General features: G+C 44.0%; 1 protein-coding gene and 1 long non-coding RNA gene across 14 annotated transcripts in view; one reads left to right on the forward strand and one right to left on the reverse strand.

Annotated features, from left to right (window-relative positions):
* Window positions 1-1,505: 1,505 nt before the first annotated feature.
* On the reverse strand, window positions 1,506-8,293 carry LOC140002943 (uncharacterized). The gene is made up of 3 exons (XR_011810661.1): window positions 8,054-8,293; window positions 7,258-7,354; window positions 1,506-6,583 (listed from the first exon to the last, which is right to left on the reverse strand). It is a non-coding gene; the product is annotated as an uncharacterized lncRNA (long non-coding RNA).
* Window positions 7,650-12,269, forward strand: part of DUSP16 (dual specificity phosphatase 16) — a 68,141-nt gene continuing 63,521 nt past the window's right edge. For 9 of the 13 annotated variants that reach the window (XM_027454932.3, XM_027454979.3, XM_038172505.2 and 6 more), the window contains exon 1: window positions 7,975-8,144. The gene's annotated coding sequence lies outside the window, so the exon portion shown is untranslated. Of the gene's footprint in view, window positions 7,847-7,974; window positions 8,145-12,269 lie in introns of those variants that run through there. The other 4 variants (XM_038172458.2, XM_038172483.2, XM_038172462.2 and 1 more) reach the window with 2 other exon arrangements.

The raw sequence follows: 12,269 nt of genomic DNA on the forward strand, positions 1-12,269 counted from the left end.
TATAAAGTAAAAAGGTATTTAAAATGAATCATCTGCTGTAATAACCATTTTTCTTAAACTGTAGCTGACATCAGTTAATTGTAACCCCTAGTACAAAATAACAGATGAATAAATGGGCAATTTCTGCAACTTAGTAATTAGACAGGCCCTTCTAGCAGGGATGTCTTTTTCCTTTTATATTCTGGAACTCAAACTGCACCTACCATTTTCCCATAAATGTGTCCACTGACTGGGTCACAGAAGAATCTATCCTTCTATGTTTCTATCTAAGGAGTTCTTCGAAGCTTACACAGTTGCCAGTGGATAATGTCCTGCAAAGCCATGCCCGGTACTTGAAATTTCCCCTCCTAAAAAACCTTCTCACCCATTTGATTTCATGATATCCCATTTAGGTTTTAAAAGATCATGCAGATGCACATTCTTCAGCATATGTTCCTGGAAGTCATTATTGTTTGATCCGTGGCTTGAAGCAAAATTTTTTTAATGACTGGAGAGTAAACAAGCTGAATCTGTATCTGAAGTAAGTGGGTGCAACTTTGAGTAAGTCATGAGAAATCTGTGGCAGACCTAAACGCACAAAACAGAATGCTTGATTTGCAGCCCTGTGCTTTAGTCTCACTCATTTTTCTCCCCTTCTTTATGTAAGCTTCACATAAGCTAAGGGTTTTAACATATTTATTATGATTCTTCCCCCAGCTACAAGAAGAACAAGTGGCAAACTGCACTAAAGCAGAAATGTTCTTGCAAGATTGTCAACCCCCCTCCGAGCTAAAAGCTGAACCCATACCTAACACACAGAAGCCAATGAGTTCCTGTCCATTTGAAGAGCAGTCAAGAGGGCAGTGTAAAAATAAACAAGCAGTCCTTCACCTCACCTCCACCTTAGATTTTTGAACTCAGATTGCTACTAAAATAGGCATATTCTAACCTTGCATCCTAAAAAAATATTAAATGACACGCTCTGAAATTTTCACATGCTTCTTTTCCGTGTAACCTGATATTTTCACCTGTCCTTCTTGACAAACCCTGCTGTCTGTTGTTGACAATCGGGATAGTAGCAGACTGACGATTTTCTAACCAGTTCATTTGACAAAACAAGAGACTTGTCATAGTCCTTTTTTTTTTCCTTTTTTTTTTTTTTTTCCTATGAATGTTTTTACAGTGAGGCCAAAATATTGATGTTCTGGGTGTTAGCCACTTAAAAGTTTATATGAATGAAAGCTTGTAAATGAAGGTCATTGTGGTGCTCATGCCTTTCTTTCCCACACTACCAACAAGCAGTAATTAACTCAGTTTTCTTTTCCCTTTAAAAACTCAAGTTGTTCTTTGTTTGTTTGTTTTGTTTTCATTTCCTTTATGGTTTTGTCTGCCTTTTTTTTTTTTTTTTATAAGAGGCTCTTTTTATCTATTAAGTACATTTTAATGATTCCACAGAAGACAAGACAAATCCATCTTTCACAGCCAACTGAATAACAAAATAGTTTAATTTGAATATTACTGAAATACATAAAATGCAGCTGGTAAGCAGAAATAACATAAACAGTAGTGTATCAAATCCATAAGGTTTAGGATATCAGTTAGTTTCAGAAGTTGTTAAAGGTAGATAGAAACAACAAAATGGGTTAGGAGAAATAGTGAAAACTCTAAAACTGTCAGAAAAATTCCTCTCCTGTGTATGCCTTGAAAATAAAAATATGCAAAACTGGTATTTAATACCACATTTTATGCATTAACTTTCTACATTCAAACTTTGAAATAAATTTTCTGATTATGAGCTTACTTCAGTGTGGTATCAAGACAGTAACTATGCATTCTGTGTTTTTATATTGACCGCGATTACATTTCACATATCGCAACGTTAAAACATTTTATGGATGCTATCCTTTTCTATCAGATCCTTGGCACTGCTAATAAATATTCCATTCTAAGGAAAAAAACGAAAGTCTACAGTGTATTTAAGGTTGGTAATTTACTATACTGTCATATCATTTGAAGTATTCAAGTAGTTAAAAAGGATATGAGTAGTCAGAGACCTCATACATTTTATGTTGCCCTCATAATAAACCCAAATACATTTTAGTTCTGATTCATCATTGGCCACAAACAAAACATGAACATACTAAGCTACTCTTCAGATAGTATAAATTGGCATGGGAACTTAAGTGCTAGTTGAGCAATGATGATTTACACCATCTGTGCTTACAGTCCTTTGCAGGATGATTCCGATACCAGTACGCTAGCCTACAGACAAGTTACTGGCAGTGAGTAAAAGTTAACAGAAACAAAGGGAGGGAGCATTTATTGTGACTATTACCTCAATTTTTGGAATGTGATTTTTATGTACCCCTTTTCTTAAATTTAATTATTCTCTCTTTAGATACGCAGAAAAGTGAGAAATGTTACTAGCTGGGTTTCTCAGTAGCTGTAGATTTGTCTGAACTTGCTGTTTCTTGAGGACAGTATTTCATTATTCCGTTTTGTGATGACAACATGTTATTATGCTCTTTTTCTGTAAATAATATTCATTATGATCTCCGATTTCAAATGCCTTTTCAAAATTTAATCTGTTTCACATAGAAGTAATCACAGAAGTGGATTAACATCAAGATAGCTGCCGTTTTTCTGCCTAAGATGATTAGGATCAATCAAAATTCCCTAAGCTTTACAAAGCCTGTCTATAGAACCATAAACTACAATTTTTCTTTCTTTTTTTTTTTTGTCTACTCCCACTGTCTTCTACTGTCTATCTTGCTTATAGCTGTTTTTTCATCTCTAATTGCAAACCAAGCCAAAAAATTTTTGTGCAAGTGCTTAATTTTACTAAATGTGCCTGCTCATGTAAATAAAAAAGTTACTCTTCCTTTGAACAGTGTAAGAAAGGAGAGGGAGAAGGATGAGTTAATGGTTGGATTTGGAATTTAAGACAACTTGGTTCAGTTTTCCAATCTGCTACCGGCTTGCTATACTACCATGAATGAGGAATTTTTATCTCAGTAACTCATTTGTGTATCCATAAAAAGGTATCCTGATAACTCCTCTGTCCCACAAAAAGCCTCCAAATAACAAAGGGTATTCAGAAATACTATAAAGATAGGGATCATGTAAATTCTTATTCAGTAATGGATATAAGATCTATTAAGTAAGGAGATATAGGGAAGCAGACAGCTGATACTAAAAACTTATTATTATTTTTTTCACTGTCCTTTCTGTTGTTCTGGTTCCTGTAATTCTTTCTCCCTTTCTCTTCCACTGCTCTAAATCCCCCAGTATTTCCTCCACTGTCCCACAGAGAGCAGGAGTTATCACTGTTTTGTCCTACATACCTACCAGCTCAAAAACATGTGCCTTCATTGAGACTCTCCTCTTGCATAACACGTCCAGCTTCTTTGAGCTGCTGTGAATCTGACAGTCCTGAAGAAGCTCTGGGGAAGTAGGATGAAAACTACCAACAGCAACAGAGTAGTGAGGCTATTCTATTCTTATTTAAGCATTTTCTGGAGGAATAGAGCTGCCCCAGGTCTGATGCACACATGGAAAGGAAGAATGAGGAGACATAAGTTGTTCTCAACTCAGTTTTCCCCTAAGCATTGCTACTCTGCACCTTCTGTCTCTGCTTGCATTTTTCACACTATTCAAAATTCTCTCCTTTACGCTGAGCTCTGTGATCTCCATCTGATCAGTTTGCTGATCTCCAAGTGCAAACTCTTCTCTGCTGCTCTTTTCCTCACTCTGTCTTCCATCTTCTATCCCTACTGGTTTCCATTCTCCTAATCCCCACGTTCTCATTGCTGCTCTCTGACAAACCCACACTGCTCCAACTGCCGTACCCTATTCTCTATGCCACCAGCTAGTGGTATCTAAAAATGCTATGAATGTTTCAATGTAGGTATCTCAGCAACCCTTCTATTTTTAAATACCTTGAAGAGCTATCTGTAGCAGCAATGTCTGGTATAGCAGTCTGCTCTGAAAGTAGATTAGGCCAAACTACACCATGGCCCTGAAGCTGTCTGTAAAAAGGTCATCACTTCACTTCCCATCTGCTGACTTGGGTTTCCCCGAAATCATTTCAGCCAAAACAAACCAGTTCAGCTGACCTCTACTATTTAAACTGCTTAAGCTATTCTGAATGACTTTGGCCAAAACAAATTTTGGGAGCAAACTGCCTAAATAGCTTGCAGGTAGGTAGGAGTGGCAGTAGGCTTCAGCAGAAAGTAGCTGTGACAGTCACTGGGCAGCAGGCTGGGACTAGTAACCTCTTCAGCAATCCAACTTCAGGCTGTGGAGGAAGTGAGTACCCACATGGGGATTTTAAAGCATGGTAAATTCTGTGCTTTAAGTTCAGTTCTCGCTTATTTTGCAAGAGGTTCCTCTGGAAAACCACTCCTTTCCACTGTGCAGAAAAGATGATGTCATTCAGACTGTCATCTTTCCCTTGTTTAATCACTGCTAACTGATTAACCAAGTGGAGTGTCAAGACATCCATTAAATGGAAAAGGATCAAGAAGTCAGGCATGCTGGCTTTTACAAATAAACAAATAGAAACCTTTATAAACAAGGTGTACAACCTCCAGTTCTTAAAAGTAGCCATCTATTTCCCCTCCCCAGCCCTCCAGCGATAGGGGCAGCACACAGTGACGCACTTAGAGTCACGCTTGCCAGAAGCAGAATGTGATCCGTGGGGCGTGCAGGCGTGTCAAAGTTCAAAAGCTGTTGTATTGTATGTTGGATAGTCACTATCATGTTTTTTGCCCTTGTTTTACCCCACACTGACATTTCAAGTCTTCTTACCTCCTAAGCTTGATAACCAGACACAGAAAAGGGCCATTAGCATTAACTCCTTCAGCACTGCTTTGCCAGAAAGGGGCTGTGGGTGTGTTCTGAGGCAGATAAAATCCATTGCCAGACACTTAGTACAACTTCAGAATGCTGGGGAGGGAAGGTCAGCAACCAGGGACTAGCAAAGCCAGGCACTCCCTCTCTCAGGCAGATGGTTCAGGTGTGCAGCTTGAAATGTTTACAACATTGAGGCCTGATCCCTGTTTTGTGACTGCATTTCAAACTTTTTCCAGGAGCCTGCTGTGCAAGTGGTAAGGAGGGAAGAAAGACTTTCAAGAAAAAAAAAAAATTAGGCTGAAGTTAGACTGACATGTAAATGAATTACTGCTCCTTCATGAGTGACCACCTGCTGGCTGAGGCACGCTAACTGCCAACATGTGCACGCTTAGCCTGCTGCAAAGAGGAGGTAAAGAGAGTGGCCTTTAATCTTAATGAAGCAAGATCAGATGCTGCCACATTTCAGCCCTCCAGACTATTTCTCTTTGTGTCTTACCTCAGCCTGCAGGAGTTAATCATGATATATCTGTGGTTTAGTCACACCTTTCATTATATTAATCAAAAGAAATCCTGATTCTGTGTTGGAAAAGCTTTAACTTGCCATCCTAGACTTTTCTGTAAATATCCTTTTTAAGCTACAAAGAAAAATATTCCCCCCCCCAAAAAACACAAAACTTTTTATGCTTACAATTTTGCCACTAGGAAACTTTTCCAGTTTCCCCATTAAAAAAACAACCACCACCAACAAAACCACTTACATAACATGTTACCAGGTTTAGATGATAAAAAGGAAGAGAGAATTCAAATGTTTTTCTTCTTCAGCATGCATCCCTTTCTGGTACTCCCCACTTCTATTTGTGAGGATAATTGTGCTGGAACTATTTGTTCTTGCACTTCTCTGGTATGAATGAGCTGGTGCATTGGCTTTGGCCTTGAGTTTCTCTGGCATGCTCTCTGTTCTCCTTCGTAGAAATGGGTCACTTGTAGATCCATTAACCACTAGCCATCTGTGCAGACTTTCCATACTGTGGGCATTTTGGGGGCTGCACAAAGTATCTTTGGGGCCACTGGTTACTTGAGGCAAAAAGCAAAACTGCTCTTCAGCTCTGTAAAATACACATGTGCAAAATAGTAAATGCACCTATGCCTAACCACAACGTCTGAACAGCTTTTGCTCTTTCTTTGGTCAGTGTCGTACAGAGACTGGGACTCTCTCTTGGGACTGACTTCTCTGTCTTCCATGCATTTTTCACTCTCTTGGAGAGGACAATGCTGTTTGGTATGACTGCTCGCAAGAACTCTTCTTGAGGAAGTTCATGCTTAACTTTTTAATAATAAGCTCTTTGTCAAGGTGGTTCTTGGCCAATTGCGCTGGGACAAAGACCACCACTGCATTATTTCTGTGAGTAGCCTGCTTCCAAAAATACCTATCACACTACATGTTTGTTTTTTTTTGCGACTGATAAGTGTACACCTTTCCAAAGGTGCTTTGTTTGAACAGATGACCACCAGAGTGTAAGGAGCCATAGGGTTAATCCTCTTTCTCCTGGTGTCTTCTAAGGGTATGGGGCCCAGGGACTCAAAGGCCAGCAGAGAAGACTGACCAGAGTTTGAATTTTGACACGAAAGATGCCTCGTGCACCCAGCACAACTGGCAGATGACTGCAATGATTTTGGTGATTTCTCCTTCCTCCAAGTGGGCGAACATCTGCAGAATACCCAGGTAGGACTGGGACCACACATCAAACCCCTGAATGGCACAAGTGCAGCGTGTTAGTTAAAACCGGTACCAGCCAGAACGCAAAACGCCTTAGACAAAGCAATTACGTTTCTGTGTGTCTAAATATTTAGATTTCGCTTTTATTTTCCTCACACTGTTGGTCTCAGAGCATTGTTTTTACTAACAGGGCTATTCGAGGGGTCATGGCCCTCAACTTGCCACGGAGCTCCACCGTGGGCCCGGGCCCGGAGGGAGCAGCCCCACGGCGCCCTGGGGCTGGGGACACAGGGGACGAAGCCACCACGGGGCCCGGCCCGGGCCGTGAGGGCAGCACCGCGGCCGGTGGCGGTGACCGGGCCGGGCCGGGCCGGGCCGGGCAGCCCGTTTGAATCGCTCGGCGGCCCCGGCTCCTCCCAGGGGCCGGCCCCGCAGCTCGGCCGGGGGCCGTGGACGCGTGTCCCGGGCCCCCCCAGCGCCGGCCCGGTGACAGCAGGGCAGCCGGAGCTCCTCCGGCCCGGCCCGGCCCGGGAGCGGGTGTGCAGGGCCGCGGCCGGCGGGCCGCCTCCCGGGGCTCGTCTTACCCCGGCTCCGGCTCCCTGTCCCCCCCTCCCGGCTGAGTGCATTCACTGGGATTGGTTTCGGATGACGCCACCGCTTTATTTTTACAGCGATGACCTCATCCCAGCAGCCTGAAGTTTACTGACCAGCAAAACTCTTTTCTCTCTCCTTCCTCCTCCTCCTCGGGTCTGTTCGCTCTACCCGTTTATTAGGAATTGTTTGGTTCCTTTCACGAACAGTAGCCTTAAAAAATAATAATAATAATAATAAAAAAATCGAAACAAAACAAAACCAAACCTCGCCACCAACCCCAAAGTTTCTTCTCCTTCCGATCTCCAACCCCCTCCCGCTGTCCCTTTTTAATTCCCTCAAGCCATCTTGGGGGGGAAATGGGGGGGAGAAGACGAGAAAAAAAGCTCCAAATGTTTCAATGTTTCCTTTTTCTTCTCTCCCCTCCCAACCTTCATGCTTCCCCCTCTTAAAAAGACCAGAATAGCGCTTTTTTTTTTTTTTTTTTTTTTTTTTTTTTTTTTTTTTTTTTCTCCTTTTAAATCGCTGTTATTTTTGACTCGAAGAAGGCGAAAGAGGCGCTTTCCCAGCGGCTGGAAGGAGACAAAAAGTTGCCTTCTGGCGGCAGCGGGGAGAGAGAGAGGCTGGTGGCAACTTTTATCCCCGCCGCGGGGACAGACCCGAGGCAGACAGACAGACAGACAGACACAGACGGGGGGTGCGACAGTAAGTGCCGGGAGAAGCGCAGGGGTCGCCGCCGGGACCCCCGGCCCGGGGCAGCCCCGTGGGGCAGGGGGGGCCGGGGGGGCCGGGCCGGGAGGAGGAGGACGAGGACGAGGACGAGGAGGAGGAGGAGGAGGAGGAGGAGGGAGGTGAGGGAGGGCTCCCGCCGCCCGCCCTCCTCTCCCATGCCCTTCTTCGCCGCCCCCTCACCTCCGAAGGAGAGCGCCGGCCGCGGGCAGGTCGCTGCCCCGCACGGGCAGGCTCCGGCCGCCTCCTCCTCCTCCTCCTGTCCCCGCCGATGGTAAGGAGCAAGGGGCCGAGGGGGACAGGGGGGCACCGGCCCGCCGCAGCCCGGCTTCCCCAGCATCGGGGCAGGCCGGGACCCCGAGGGCAGGGGCGCGTCCACCTGCCCCGTGGCGCAAAGGAGGGGGCGAGGGGCTGCCCCGGGGAGCGGGGATGCGGGGCAGACCCCTGGCTTCCTCGCCGGGCGCCGGGATCACCTCGGGAGGGTGGCTGGGGGTGTGGGGATGAGGCTGGATGTGCGCGGCCGCCTTGCCGAGCGGGGCAAACGCACCGGCGCCCAGTCTGCCTTGCACCGCCGCCAGCGGCCGAGGATGCTTTCGAGCCCCGAAGGACTCCCGAAGAAACCTGAAGTGCTAAGCTGGGCTTGGGAAACATCTAAATTGAGGCAGCTGACAAAATGGAGGGCTGCTGTGGAGTCCAAGAGTGAAGCAAACTGCAAATTGTTAACCTGACAGTGTGGTCACGTAAACTTGTAACTCTGTGGCTTGTGTTGGTACACAGCCTGACAGATCCCCTCTTCTGCCTTTATTTTACTTTTTTTTTTTCTTTTTTTTTTTTTTTTTTCCTAGAAGCCACAGGGAGGGATGATGAGCTCAGCACACACAGCGTGTGCAGAACAAGGTGTATGGGACGTGCCTGTTGCAAAGCCTGGCCAGTGGCAGGTTTTTTTCAGCGGCCCAAGCCATTTTCTTACATGTCAGATGGAAAGGTGTCTTTTAGAAAACAAAACCAAGGAGAAGTTACTTTATTCTACTGCTGTTTCAGTTGGTTGAACCAGAAATTGATCTTTTGGTTTTCCTATAAGTGAAGGGTGTAGTCATAGTAAGCTGTATTGTCTGAGCTATGACTAACTTTTTTTGTTCAAACATTCTGTGTATACCCAGAAGAATAAATAGAATAAATAGTGCATTTTTAAAGCTAAAAGCAGTTTTAACTGTTTCTCCTTGCCGGAATGTGTTTTGGGGGTTCTTTCAATAACCTTAAAAAAAAAATCCAAAACCCCAAAATGATTTTGTATTCCTCACTTTAAGATCTGTGCTATTCCTGGCAGTGTGTGGTTTGCTAGATACAGAACTTACGAAGTCACAACTGACCAAACAGGGGTTGGTTTAGACTCTTGTGTTTTGAGGGGAGGTGGAAAAATAGTAAGTCTTAATTTCTTTTTATGGCATTCATCTTGCTGCCCATTGGAAATTGAAGCATTCATCCCAGTTGTTTATGTTGGTTGGTTGGGGGTTTCTATTTGAATGTGGAGGAAGTATGCAACAGGGGTTCGTATAAGTATTTTTAGCTGTAGTTTTTAGTTGCTGAAGATATAAAGAATAGCGATATTCAAAAGTAAATCACGCATTTACTGAATATGCTTATAAATATTGTTAGAAACAAATCTATAAAAATGTTTGAGGTGTTATGAATTCTGTTCATTGTGCTTTTTAATACAATAGTGCTTCAGTCTGTCTTAACACACAACTTCAATGTCTCCCTTTAAATGTACAAATAAGTGAAAGCAGCAGAGAAGTTGCCAGTTCTTGTTTTAGTTAGAGGTGGTAGCCATGAAACATTCTATGATTTAATGTGTGTGCAAAGGTCCAGAAAGCCCAACCAAGCATTTAAAATCTCATTGCATTGTTTAAAAATACATAAATATGTTCCTGCTCCAGTAGGTCTCATTTTGTTAGCTACCTAAGCAGATATAATGGAACAGAATCAGCTTTAGTCACACCAGAACAACTTCTGTAGGAGAAAATGAGCTCAATTTATCTTTGTTTCTATAAAATGCATGCTCTTCTTTCAGCAAAGTCAGCTAGCCTAACAGGGATGTTTGCTTTTAGCCAGAATAACTTCATTGGCTATAGGAACGGTATTGGCAGAAGCTCTTTGGGAATGTGTTAAATGGATTTCACCAGGAGCTCCGTCTCCCGAGCCAGAGCTGTCCACTCGCAGGTCCGTGCCAGCCATCAGCCCATGGGCAGACTTGTGGATGCATCTGCCATGTGCCCTGCACCTTCCTTGGCCAGATCACCCTGCCCTGGAGGCCTGTGCCTGCATGTGCACAGCTGTGAGCTGCAGACTGGGGGAATGAGGTCGCAGAGGATTGCTACAGATGGGATAGAGTGAGCGGTTCTGCTGTGCTTCTGCCTGTATGATGAGTATCAGTGATCCGGTAGGCCTGAGGAAACCTTTGGAAGGTGAACTCAGGCTCTCTGCTAGATGCTGAAAAGGCAAGATTAGCTGCTGATCTTTGTTACTTGCCTTGGTCTTCAGGTTCTAATTAGTGCGTTGTGCAGTAAGAGCTGTTTGCAGAGCATGGGCCTTGCTCAGTCACACAATATTTCATTTTAGTTTCCCAAAGTTCATCTCTTTACTCCCCACACCTATTCAGAAATATTCATTGTTTGTAAAACACATTTTCCAAGAAATGCACTAAGTACAGCTGAAACACTTTTTCCTCAAGAAAACCAAGTCATGATGACACAAGAACAGTCAGGAAAGAATCAAGGTCATTCTTGACATGCTGACAATCTTTAATAGACAGATTGCATAGAGTAGGTATTGTCAAAGGATGAGGGGTGGAAAGAGTGGTGCATCCCTCCCTTTTTCTTTTGTCCTTTTTTTTTTCTTTTTCTTTTCATTCAACTCCCAGGAAGAACCCAGGGTTTGGCCTTAATATCCTGTGGCTGTCCTTACAGCTTTGTTGTTAAGCTGATCAAATGACTAAAAATTTTCTTGTAGTCTTGTAGAATTTTGTCCATGGTTGTGTAATAGCACTTTTGTGTGTTATATAAGAAGAATCATCAAGAATCTGTTTTTCTGGGTAACAGGAAAGTTATCCCTGATGCATTGAATGGTATGTTCTCTCTCCTTTCAATTCCTTACACATTGTCTCCACATCTTGTGTAGTGACATGGATAGATCCTCTACAGCATTTTAAATACCAGTACCTACGTGTCAACATTTTAAGTATCAGTACTGTTTTTCTGATTTACATGGTGTACCTTTTTACAAGCAAAGGGCAATGCGGCATTCTCAAGGGCTGTCAATTACATACGTGGCTTCTACTTTCTGAAGGAATCAGAAGACATGGGCAATGGGTTGCCTGGCAGTGTGTGTCGGGGCACCTGCCTGGGCTAAAGCCCGCCATACTGAAGGTCATTGGTGTGGTGGGGAAGCGAACACTGTAACTTTAGGCTGCTTCCTCCGGGTTGCCTCAGGAATCCTATCCTCAGGTGTGTTGTTTTTCTTTTCCTTGTATCACTGGTTTGATAAATAGTATCACTGTCCTGATGTCAAAGCTAACTGAGAAGAAACTGGCTCTGGAGGCTGAAGAAACAAGGCTAGAAGCTGAGATGCCCCACCTACTGCAGTATTGCTATCGGCCAAAGAATGCCATCAGACCAGGGGAGTTGATGTTACCACTTCTTTCCTTGCCTTATCTGACCCTTTGATTGGTATTAGCATGGCAGCTCCAAACCAGGCATCCCCATTATAGTTATTCTGGAACTTCCCATAACACTTGAAGGAGGCCAAAAATATGCATCAATGGTAAAGTTTGGTGTCTTCCTCTCAGGGTTTGTATAGCTTTAATCAGAGCAGTTCTTGGTTTGCTTATGGTTAGGGCCTGTTGGCAGCTGTCATAGTCTCCAGTGGAGATGATATTGACCACCAGTGAATTACTATTCCTCAGTGATGAAAGCAAATCTGCATCCTGGGTGTGTGTACGGAGGACGGGAGGAAAGATGGGCCTGAGTTCAAAGCCTTGTGTTTCCTTTTGCTGAGCTGTGTAGTCTGCTGCTGAGCCAAGACTGACCTACTCAGAACTGGCTCTGGGAAGACTGGCATCTTTCCATTTTGTGTCTCTATGAAATACTTCTGCTGATGAAAAAACAAAACTTAATAATTGGACAGGCTAGGAAAGAGGGGAAGGAGTGCTGCCTCAGTGACAGGCTGCAGGGAGGTGCGGTGACCCGCTCTGAGACGGACCTGCTCCTGTGCTGCGGCCTTGCTGCTTTGGCACGGTGCGAAGCTATAACACCTGTGCTGCGGGAATATGCCAACAGCACTGCTGAAACAAGGTCCTTCACTGAGATGAAGTCTGTTATCTCTGCTCTTTGTTTGCCACGAT

This window comes from Anas platyrhynchos, chromosome 1 (assembly GCF_047663525.1).
Source record: "Anas platyrhynchos isolate ZD024472 breed Pekin duck chromosome 1, IASCAAS_PekinDuck_T2T, whole genome shotgun sequence".
Lineage (NCBI taxonomy): Eukaryota > Metazoa > Chordata > Aves > Anseriformes > Anatidae > Anas > Anas platyrhynchos.